Raw genomic sequence first — 12,055 nt, forward strand, 5'->3', positions numbered from 1 at the left:
CCTTCCCAAACCTTCCCTTCCCTTCCCTTCCTAAACCTTCCCTTCCCTTCCTAAACCTTCCCTTCTCTTCTTCCATCTTGAAAGCCTTTACTCAGCTCTGACGTTTTCAGCTGACAGTAGCTCCCTTTGAGTGACTTTGCAGTAAACTCAGCTGAGTTGAGCAAGTAGGAAGACCTGGCCTGAGCTGAGAGAAAACTGTCACCAGTGTCCGTGACACAGACATAATTTGCATTTCAAGCTGACCTGGTGCATTTAGCTGTTTCTTAACAAGAAATTTACTGAAATGATGCTGTGTCTGCCTACACAGCCCCACATGGCAAGGTGCTGATTGCATTGTGGATCAGGGCGAGCAGCTTTCTACTGCATTTAGATATTTGGCAGTTAAAAAAAAAAAAAGAAAATTAAAATAAGTTTGGGGGGCTTTCCAACTACAAAAATTTCTCCACAGAGGAAGAGGAGCAGTGTTGCTGGTCCTCAGAGTACATTTTGCCATGATACATATATGCCCTTATCCTGCCTCTCCAGCAACAGAGAAGCAGCAGGTGCCTTCAGATACCTGCAGAACGAAGGCATTGGTGGCCATAAAGTTGTTATATATAGGAAACAAGGCAAAGATTGTGCTATCAGGGCAGTTTGAACACCACCCCCCTTCCTTATGGTCAACAGTTGTTTTCATCTCTGAGACTTTGTTGAATTTACACTAATTCTTAATGGCCATCTGTCTGTATTACAGGACATTTTATCAAATGTGTACTTTTAGCAGAGGAGCTGAAGGAAGAATGGGCAGGAAAACTAAACTGCCCTGTCATCTCCTGTTAGGACACCCCTGGGCAGACAGAGCTACGAACCAATGAGTAAGGTTTGGGCTGACAACTGGTCCTAGCCAGGTCTAACAGCAACAGACTTGTGCTTCCATGGCTGTTAATACAACACTCTCCCACTAACTGCAGCCACCCAATTTCCTTCTTCACACCACAGCCCACTGGGGGTGTGAGACTCTGAATTTGCACGTCTGAGCCCTGAGCACAGAGACATGGTGGCACAGAGACATGGTGAGCCATGGCAGACACTTGCTCTGAATGTACAAGTGCAGTGCTTACAAAGGCTGCTGGGGAGGGGGCGAAAAAAAGAATAAATAACACTGGGTGCACTGATACAGTCTGCCCTTACTTTTGGTTTAAAGTTGGTACAGCTATAAAACCAGAGAGACAGAAAACTTCAGGAGGGTGGTGGCTGAGGTATCAGAGAATCAGCACCTATTTCTGGATGAGATGACTTTTAGGGGGACTGTAACTTGTGTTGATTTAGGTTATACCTTACAGCTGAAAAAGCTGACCAAAGCTTTTTTATTAAATGTAAACACACTTTCCTTTGACAGTTTATTAAATGAAATGTTTCCTCTTGGAAGTAGTGAAACATTTTTTATTTTGAAGTTTTCCAAATGAAACTTACCCTTTTGAAAAAGCCTATTTTGCTAAAACAGTATTTAAAAGTAAATGTCTCAAGAAAAGAACATTGAACAAACTGAATTCTTCAAAAAGTAGAGTTTAAATGGCGATGAAACACAATGTTCGTGTCCCCAAAATATTAATACTTTATTTTGTCCATAATTAAATTACTTTCCTCTGACTTTTTTTAGAATTGGGATACACTGGGTGAAAAAATGCTGTATTTTCCTACAGAGTAAATGACATCAATAATGCTACAGAACATGAGCGGAGGTTAAGCTCTGCAAAGGCTGAGCAGAGACAGATGGCAGCAATAAGCCTTTCCAGAGACCACGGCAAAAGCACACCCTTGCCACTCTTAGATCATTTTCTTTGAGGAAAACAAAGTAAAATGGCTTGGAAAGATGATGTGCTGTGTGTCATTGGCAGTAGGAGCACGCAGGAGGAGATCAGCAATGGAAACTGTTCCTGCAGAAGATGCTGTATCTGCTAGGGCTCTTTTCTCCTCACAAGCTAAGTGTTAATCAACACAGAGAGAGGTAAGGGCTTGACTTTTTGGGGTTTCACATGGTTGAAAAATCTATTGTAGTGAAGCTGACTTGATGTACAGTATGTGGCAAGGAGAGGGATGCCAAAAGCTGTGTGTTGTTTTCAGACTTACTAACATATCAGAAGCTTTCTCCCAAACTTAACTGTATACTCAGAAATTAAATCTAAGTAGACTTTGTCTGTTAATTAACCCTCAGTGGTAATAAATAATATGAACAGAGAACTGGAGTTGCTAATAAGTTGTAGTATACTGCTTGCAAAGTTGCTGCTTCAAGTGTACACTAACTTAGTATCTTTCATATGAATTCCCACTCTGCAGAAAAAGAAAGCAAGAACTGGGCATAGTGTCTTCCTCCAGATCATTGAAGAGGGTAAAAGGACAGTTCTGGGCTCTCACATTGAACTTTTGCTCTCTAGCGTTTATATAATTATGTGAGTCCACTACTCTGGTATATCATCTCCCTCATCTGTCTACATTTTTAGCACAATTCTAAGCCATGTTGCCACTAAACGAACCAGACACTTGATCCAAAGAGTCTTCATGCAAGTATCAGAAGGATTTGTGGTGTCACTGAATCAGTCCCTCGCCATGTGTCCTGTAATCCAGTGTCAAGATGTGTCAGTCTCTGTCTCTAAGCTAGGCAAGCTCTTATACCTCTCAGAAGAGAGGTGCTCCAGTCTCAGAGAGCTCTCCTGTGATATCAGTGGAGCTCTGTTTTGTGCCATGTTAAGAAGTACAACTGTCCTGAAACCTTTATGGATGAAGTGACCAACTCTGTAATTTTTACCTACCTTATCTAGGGATTTGGAGAACTATTTATCAATGTTAAATGGACATCAGAAGATCCTTTTCCTCCTTTATAGTTTTGACATAATTTTTAAAGAGTTTTTGTCTTGTGTTCTATATCAGAGAGTGATTTCTTCACATCCCAATCACCCAATAGTGGAAAGACTACAACAAGATAGCACCCACAAAATCAGTATTTTTCTTTCTACCAGTTACAAAGCAAAAAAGGTACTCAGTTCTATCAACCCTCCCTATACACACTGGGTATCAACAATTTGGCTTAGTAACTTCTTATGCAGCTGAGAAACATGATGCATGAAGAAGCCACAACAGCTTACTGAGCAAATCAGTCAGTACGGTGTTACTTGACAGAAGTATAGGGGACTCATCCTGTGGGTGGAATGCATTGCATTGCATTCAGCAATTATAAAACAACATTAGAGCATCTCTGTTAGATGTCTAAAGGCATACTGAAAAATGTCAGAAGAGTGGTAGTTTTAATAGCTACTTCATATAATATTTTATAGGTTTACAATTGAAGAGATTGCATATATTGTTTGGGTGTGTGAATACTTACCTCTTCCCCATATACCCAGTAGACACACAGTGTAGTAAAATTCTGGAAATCAGTGGCTTTAACTTCTATCATCACCATTGGCCTGACAGGTTGATTTTGACCAAATTAATTTTCTTTCAATGCACATCCCTCTAGTACTTTGATTTAAGTTTCAACCTGATTAGGGTTTTGGTTACTGACAGTGTTGTTGAGTTGCTATGAACACCTGATATAACTAGTTCAGCATAAAACCTGGAGGATGTTTATCTCTGTTTTCTGGGTCCAGCTCTGACATTTGACCCTGAATCAATCTGATGTCCCAGTCTCAGGTCTCAGTCGTGATCTGCAGCACAGCTCTGAGCTGGAGCACAAACCAGTTCAAGGTAATGGACTGGACCTGAGCATAGCCAGGGAAATCCTGGGAGTTAGTGAGCCTAGCTATGCCATAGTAGTTGGCTTGTTATGCATGTCACATTTTAGTGAGAACAGTAAGTCATAGACAAGGAAATCTGGGATGGTACTATAATTAATATCACGTGTTTAAAATTAAAAATTAAACATGGCCAGTGTCCATTATTGTAGGAATATTGGTGGTTCAGAACTGTTTTTCTTAGCAAAAGAATTAAATCACAGTGAGTTAAACAGTTTGTGGTTACTTGACAGTGTGACTTTATCCAGCAGAAACCAAAGAAGTCTCTTTTAACTGATGTCTTCTTTCCAGAGAGGGTTGTGCTCTCTCCTAACGCTTGGATCACAGACAGGCCTGAACCAGACCACCATGCAGCATGAACTTTGGCTGGTGACTGATACAAAAGCAGTCTGAAATCCAGATCTATAAATCCAGGAATAGGTTCCACCTCTGTAATTTGTCAGATTCTAGCAATTTGGGAGTGCACAAGCTCCAAAGCTTGTGAAATCTCATGATTTTCTCTAAAAAGGCTTATCGGGAACCTGGAACTTAAGCACTGCTCCATATATACAGAGTAATACAGGCGCAAACTTAGGTTTCAGAAAGAGATCTCAGATCAATCCTGATTTCTTCATCCTTATATTGACCTTCTTTTCAATTTACTTCTTGTAACGGAGGAGAAAAAAATGGAAAAGCTCCTCTTCTGATCTGAGAACTTCTTTGGAACATAAATGGGGATATAAATGGGGAGATGGGCACAAGTCCATCCTAGCTTGGTTTCTGACATGAATAATCTGTACTGCAGATGCTCGTCAACATGCTAAGTCTTGTGAAATACAATGTCCCCTTTATGCCCCAAATTTCTATTGAGCAATAGAAATATAAGGCATTATATTAAATCAACAGTGGTGTCTCGTGGTCACTGGATGGTATGAACAGTCCTTTCCAGCTCCCTCTGAATATGTGGAAACAGCAAGCAGGTTGAGCATAGCCACAATCCCCACAGATCTCCAGCTGTTTCATGAAACAGTCTATCAAAAGGTTGTAAAAAGGAGGTTTTTCTTTCTGGATCTTAAGTCACTGCTGGTGACCAACTGTTTCCAGATTTACTTTAAAACCTGCCTCCAGCTTGAAAATTAAAAAAAAAACAACAACCAAAACCAGCTTTTTTTTTTCCAAATACATATTCCTAGGCTTTTGCTTGGTTTAGAAAAACATTGTTTTAGGTTAGATGTTTAATATTAGCACACCATTAAATTATAGATTCACTTGCTTTCAGCCTCACGCTTTAGAAATGTTATTGCTGGTTAAGCATCTATTTTTTTTTTTTCCCAGACAGAAATGGTAAAGAAAATATGGATGATAATAAGATGACCTCTTCAGCTTTGATAACACAGACCCCCGTCGTAAAGAGACCAGGTGGGAGCAGAAATTCCCATACATCTGTGGCCAGCACAGTACCCCCACACAAAGATGAGTTTTATTAGACATTGGAATCCAAGCCTGGCTGAGATAGACTGGGACAATTCATGCATCTCAAACTCTGAGATGGAGAAATGCCCTCTTAAGCCCTCAGTCACATAAGTGTTTCTACCTAGATAGGGTCTGGGTAGAAGGAACCACCTCCATTATATTCAGGTTTTCTTTGCAACACAAAAGGACATAAATAATTACTTCATTTAGATTCTCCAGAAGCCGATTGAGTCACTGGAGAAACATTGATAGGGAAGTATCACTTTGATCCAACATTCACTAACCGTTAATAGAAATTGCCAAACAGACCTTTAAGTTCCATTTTAAGAGAAAGCTCAGAGAGAATATGAGATGTGTCAGCTTCCACAGAAGCTCGAGCAAATCTTCAGGATGAATGGAACCGTCATGTAATTCAGCTTTTTGCCAACGCACTTCATCGCCCACAGTCCAAGTGCTACCTGTGCTTCCCGTTCCACATTTCTATCACTTGGTCTCTTTCCCTTGATTAAAGACAATAGGTATTTTCAGAACCTATTACTTCTTTGCTGCAGTTTCTTTTGTTCAGGCCTGGGGTCCCTGCAATTGGCCATGGAGATTTTCATTGTGAAGGAGATGTGAACAGGTTGGTCTCCTGGGACACCCCTTGACTGGGCTTTTCTCCCCACCCCCAACAAAAAAAGGAACCAAGAGATTGCAGAACACTTTCCTAATTACCACAAATATGTATGGCTTATCAGGGTGTTTAGATGTAAAGAACAGTAAAGAGAAGTAAGACCTGGCTTTTGAAAGAGATTTAATTCAGCCTGTAATGGTATGCAGACATATCCAGCAATTCTCCAGATAATTAAGCCTGTCTCTGGCATACCAAAGCAAATTGTTTACATCTTTTTCCCTTTAAAATCACATTATCTGGAATGCCTCCATTGCTAACAGAAGGAGGAATCTCAGGGGCAAAAAAATACTTTGTCCAAGACAACATAGTAATGATCTTTTTCACTCATTTCTGTGAATATCCTTTTTCTTGGACAGACTGCCATAAGACCATCAGGCAGCTTTCAAAGCACATGCACCACTTACCTGTGCTGAAGCAGCAATCTGGGGCAGAAAGGGGCAGAAGCACCTCAGATAGGTGTCCAAAGAGCCTCTCAAATGTGAAAGCACTGACAGATCACTGCTCTCTCCCCCTGCCCTGCCTTCTCAAAGCGCTCTAATGTATTGTCACTTCCATTACCACTGAAATGAAAACACACAGGACTTTCCTGCTGGTGGAAAATTAATGTATTTTCATCTATCACAAGCCAAGCCAAAATTAGTAAGGACTTCATTTTAATACCATGCTGAGAAGGTTTTATTCACTGAGCCTCCTTGACTCAAGACATACTGCTGCCTTAGAGCAGAACTCCCCCACATTCTAGTTTATTACCAAAGCTCACATTTTATAGGCAATTCTTAATCCTCATGTTATTTTGCTACTCAGACAAATTTATCTAAATCTATCTGCAAATTCTTGCAAATACAGACTGTGCTGTCTGAGGATGGAGGAATCTGGGACTGGCTGCATAAGGGCATACAAACATCATGGGTTTTATTTGCTTAGAAGTTGCAGGCCAGGAAGCTCATCAGGCTGCTTGAAAACTCCCCTTTGCTGCACTCATGGAGGCAAAGTCTGGCAAAACAAGGTTTATGAACCCCACACCAGCCTAATTCTCATGACAGGAATTGCTCTAAACCTGTAAAAACCAGGACTCCTATTTTTTCTTCTCAACTGTCATTTTTTAGTTCTGAAAAAAATGTGTAAATTCATCATAATTCAATTTTGTTATATCTAAAATGATACATCAACATGCATCTTTATGCTGTACATTGACTTGTTCAGATGCAGATGTCCCTTTGATGTGAGTATTGAATTCTGACTGATTTTCTCAGTTTACCACAGCAGAGAATCTGTCCAAAGAAGTGTCAAAGTTTTTCATAATAGCTCTTCCTTCACCAGCAATGCAGAATTTAGGTGTGTCCTTCCGTCATGCCTTAAAAAGGTAAAAAATCCTACACTTCATTGATTCAGAGGGATGCAGGAAGGGGGTGTTAAGAACAGATTTGATTTGCTATTGTGCATTTAAAAACTACCTAGAACTTCTGTGGGATCTGCCAGAAAGGTTGAAAATTATATCAACTATACAGATATTTTAAGTGGAAGGCTTTCCAACATACAGCTAAATAAATAAATATGCAGTAGAAGAAAAGAGAGCTAAACCATTGCTTCACATATTTTTTCTATTTGTGTATTTGCAAAATGTTTATCAGTGGATACACAGATTCAATTATTGCTAATTGAGGCAGACCCACATTAGGCTTAACACTTTCAAAGCTCCCCACCAAATAGATGTCCAACCAAACCACGGGGACCCAGGGATGATTAGGTGGAAACAATCGAATTCTATTTCCAAATATTTCATTATGCCGTTCACAGACACATTCATCCATTTCCCACACATCGTGCTGCAAAGTAAAGAAATGGACCCATATTATCCCTTAGTTTACACATGCCATAATTCAGCATGATAGAGAAGAGGGTGATTGGTAGGATTACTGAGGTATCAGGCACGTCCTGCTTGCCATGAGCAATGGGAAAGAACCAGCTCCCCAGGAGTGTTCTGATCTCAAGCATTTCAATGTCAACCTGAAGCAGCTGCTCTGAAATTAATGGATTTGCACCTGCACGGTTGAGAGTAGAATCTAATTCTCAATTTATAATTTAGAGGGGGATAGCACTGGTATCTTGCTATTTTCCACATTTTGGATTGCTCTAAAGTGCATTCTGCATCTTTAATGTGCCTCATTGATTGGTGGAAAAGGCATCATCATTAAACTGATTCACTTTAGACAATTCTGTTCATCTGGAAGTTTCTATTCAACGGAAAGAAAAGAAAAGAAAATAAGAAAAGGAAAATCTCTGGAAAATCAGGGATATGACTTTAGCTGTCACTTAATTATAGTGTTGAACTAAAGCATCAGCTTTCCAACTCAGGCTTGTTCAACAGTGAAGTTGTAGAACAGTGGGAGGAAGAAGGTATGGTGAAAATTTGGATCTATATTGCAGATACTGTCTTGTAAAGATGTTCAAAACCAGTTAAGACATGCTTTTGTGTATAGACTATTAAAAAGTGTTTAGGGGCATCTCAGGAATAAGTAAATGACAGTGTTCTGGGTTTCAAATTCTCTGAGAAGTATTTCCAGGCTTACATGAAAGTAAACTTCATTAGCATTAATTTTCAAATGTGAGACACAGAGGTTAATCAAATGATACAGCTTTTAATTTTCCTCTTTTAAATCTCCGTACAGTGCTTGTGATTTGATATTTCATCTCTAAAAGTCTGCCCACTGGGAATGGAATTGTGTAATGGGAGGTTGTGTTCTCATTTTCAAACTTCAGAGACACCAAACATATACACAAAAAAAAAGCTGTAAAAGGAGAAATAGATCCATTTGCTGATGATGCAGGTTTCCCACTGAAACTCTATAGAGGTGGAGCAAGAATAAAAATAGCATGTAATAACTAGTCTGGACTTTTTAATGTAAGGAAGGGGAAAAGATCATATGAGTATTTGCACTTCTAAAGCCTTAGGCTAAATTGTGATAAACTAGTAATAATTTAACCAACTTAAGTTGCAGTGTGATGGAGAAAGAGGATGTTCCCTCTCCTCCTATCAAGCTCTACTTGCTTTTGTCCATTTTGGTTTTGTTTATAGAGATGCATCTTAGTCAAAAAATCTGATTGTGAGCAATCCCCATCTATGACTGCCACAAAGGGTAGTATTTTCCTTATGCAGATTCATGCATTTCTGTTAAGAAAACTAACATGGCAAAACCATGGAGTAAGGTTGTTCCTAATTACTAGATTATCCTTCACTCTTTGATTTACTGCATGTTGTTCAGTAATGGCAGAGGGATTGCTCCTGCAGCTGAAGTCTGCCATCCCCTTAAACACACGGAGGATGAACCGAGGAGCCCTAGAGTGGGCATGTGCTGGATGCTCTTCCAGGAAAATATAAGGTCGGTCCCACTTCCAAAATGAATGTCAGTTAGCTCCTATAACTGCTGATATTCTGAAATGCCACTCCAACATCCCACCTACACGGACCATCTTGCCTGTTCTTGCTGGAGCCTCGGTGAGTGCTGGGCCACCACCAGTGACAGGGGACAACCTCACAGCTGGACAGTACCAGCTCCAGGCAATCAAGGGTTAGGGGGAGAAAGGACTTTTATTTACAGGAAATAATACACATTGGGAAGGAATCCTGAGTAAACAGGATTCTGGATGCAGCTCTGTGAATGAGCAGATCAGAAGAGCAAACAACCCTTGACACTCCTAATGAGTCACTCACACTATGTAAAGGACGGTGATTTTGTGGAGCTGCTCTTTCACAGCTACTCTACAGAAGATAAAATCTGCATTAAGCTGTATTTTTTTTTTTTTTGTTCCATGATTCAGGGAAAAGAAAAAGTGCTATAATAAAAGAAAGGGCTGGAAAGAAGATAAGGATTCCACTCTGAATTCTGTTAAAATCTTTCTTTTGTGAGCCAGTTATTTTCTCTTTCCATAGCTCAGTGGCTAAGGTACATCCTTCTGAGACAGATATACCCATGATATAGCTGAAGTTTGATTCATTAACATTTGAAGAAATATTTAAATAAATGTGAAAGACACTTCTGCATTTAAACTAAGGTATATACACACCATTACTGCATTGATTACTATTCTTTGTATACAAATGAAGAATTGTATTTGGACTATTTTGTATAATGGATTCTCTCTGTCATAAAGTAGATAGAGATTCCATCTTGATTAAGAAATGACTGTAAGAATGAAAGGGCTGGGCATCTAATTCTTGTTCACTTAGTGCAGAGGTGTAAGGTATGCCTGTAGAATAATATCACATGCACCTTTCAAATGCATGATTCTGGCAGATTCAAACTTCCCTTCATAGCCATATGAAAGTGTATGATGTCATTCTTTTGGGGGTTTATTAGGAACCAAATGTCTATAGAAACGTTGTTGGTGTTCATGTGACCTGTAGATCAGAAGGTCAAGCCTTAAAGCTGACTTTCAGCTTGGTTTCTACTTCCTTAGAAAGCTACCTTAGCTTATTTTTCCTCCCAAGAGAAGTTTCAAAGTTTGAATTTTTTGTTTGCTTGTTTCTGCTTCCCTTACTGATACTGAAGGAAATTAGAGAAGAAAGACAAGTTCGAGAAAAGAGGTCAATATTGCTGCCTGGGCTGGAGAACCATGGCTTCTTTGGAATTGATAGAAACAAGCCAGAGAGGAAAGAAGTCTTACAATTTCTAGGCATCTCTGACTATTCTTGGTAATCAGAATTGCTCTCAATCAGCTGAGAAATGAGAATAGAGTGACAATTCAAACTACCTTTTGCCATGCCGTTGTCAGGATAGTAATGACCTACAAGTAAAGTGAGGATGTAATGATGTTATGAGCAATGATGTTAGGGCTTTTTTAAGTGCTGGTATCATCACTATGAGGTCCAAGCAAAAAAGGGAACAAACTGCCTGTATAAAAATTTCCTTGGTAATTCTAAACAATGCACTATTAACTTTTATGTGAAGTGACTCCTAAAATATGCACTGATAAAACTTAAATCTTCAAAATATACTGCATTATTCAGTGTTTGAACTAGGATCTACATGGAGAAAAACTAATTTCACTGGTGCTAGAATTACAGAACTCTGCAATGGAAATTAAGTAGATGTCCCTGCATTGATCCAGGTCATAAGCTTTTGTTGCTTTTTTAGTGCTTTGTTTAGCTTCATTTGACCAAAGTGAATTTCCACCATACATTCATTTCCATGCACCTCAGAAACAAAATAATTTACATTTAAAACCATGTTCCAACGACAGAATGAAAGAAACCTGTAAGTTAATAGAAAATGTTTCCAGTGTCGAGAATATCTAAGTAAAATGGCTACATTAAAGAAGTTACTAAGGTGCTGCTTTCCTGTGCTCAAATACTGTAATGGAAAATACATTTTAAGGCAGAAAAGGAGGAGGGGAAAAAAGGCACAGAGAGAAATAAAAAGCCAAATAGTCATCAAAAAAAAAAATCTATAACTGAGCTGGCAAAGCTACATGCCAAATTTCAGCTAAAGACATTGAATTTCAGCTGACTGGTTCATCTAATTTACTGCTTTGTTTTGGACATCAGGTTAAAATGCTTTAAAGAAAAGCTGGACCAAAACAGCTCTGTCCTGAGTTTTCCAAGCGTGATGAGCTTAGCTTGGAGAAAGAACTGAGTACTTGACCTTGCAGAACTTGGGTTCTCTATTTTTTCTCTCTCTTTCTTTCTTTCTTTCTTTCTCTTTCTTTTTTTCTTTCTTTTTCTCTCTTTCTTTTTCTTTCTTTCTTTTTCTCTCTTTCTTTCTTTCTTTTCTTCTTTCTTTTTCTCTTTCTTTCTTTCTCTCTTTCTCTCTTCCTTCCTTCCTTTCAAAAGGTTATTAAGTCACGTATCTTATCAAGAGAATGTGTTTTCAGTGCAAAGATTTAAAAGCTCAAGGAGGACTTTAGAGAACACTGAAGTGAGGACTTGTGTTTAAAGGTGAAATTCAGACTGTTACCCAGGTGGTGTGTACGTTTGGTCTTGGAGAGCAATCACATTTCTTGCACTTGTCCCTTGCCCAGCTCAAGAAGAATCTAACCACCAACTAGAAATTTGACTGCAGAAATCTCTTCATTTATGTTTAGGGTGGGTACATGTGTTTGTGAGGTTTGTGTGCTGAGGTGTCAGAACTTCCCTGCCCCTGGGACAGCAGCAGTGGCCCAA

Source organism: Neopelma chrysocephalum, unplaced genomic scaffold, assembly GCF_003984885.1.
Source record: "Neopelma chrysocephalum unplaced genomic scaffold, ASM398488v2 Primary Assembly neopelma1_85, whole genome shotgun sequence".
Lineage (NCBI taxonomy): Eukaryota > Metazoa > Chordata > Aves > Passeriformes > Pipridae > Neopelma > Neopelma chrysocephalum.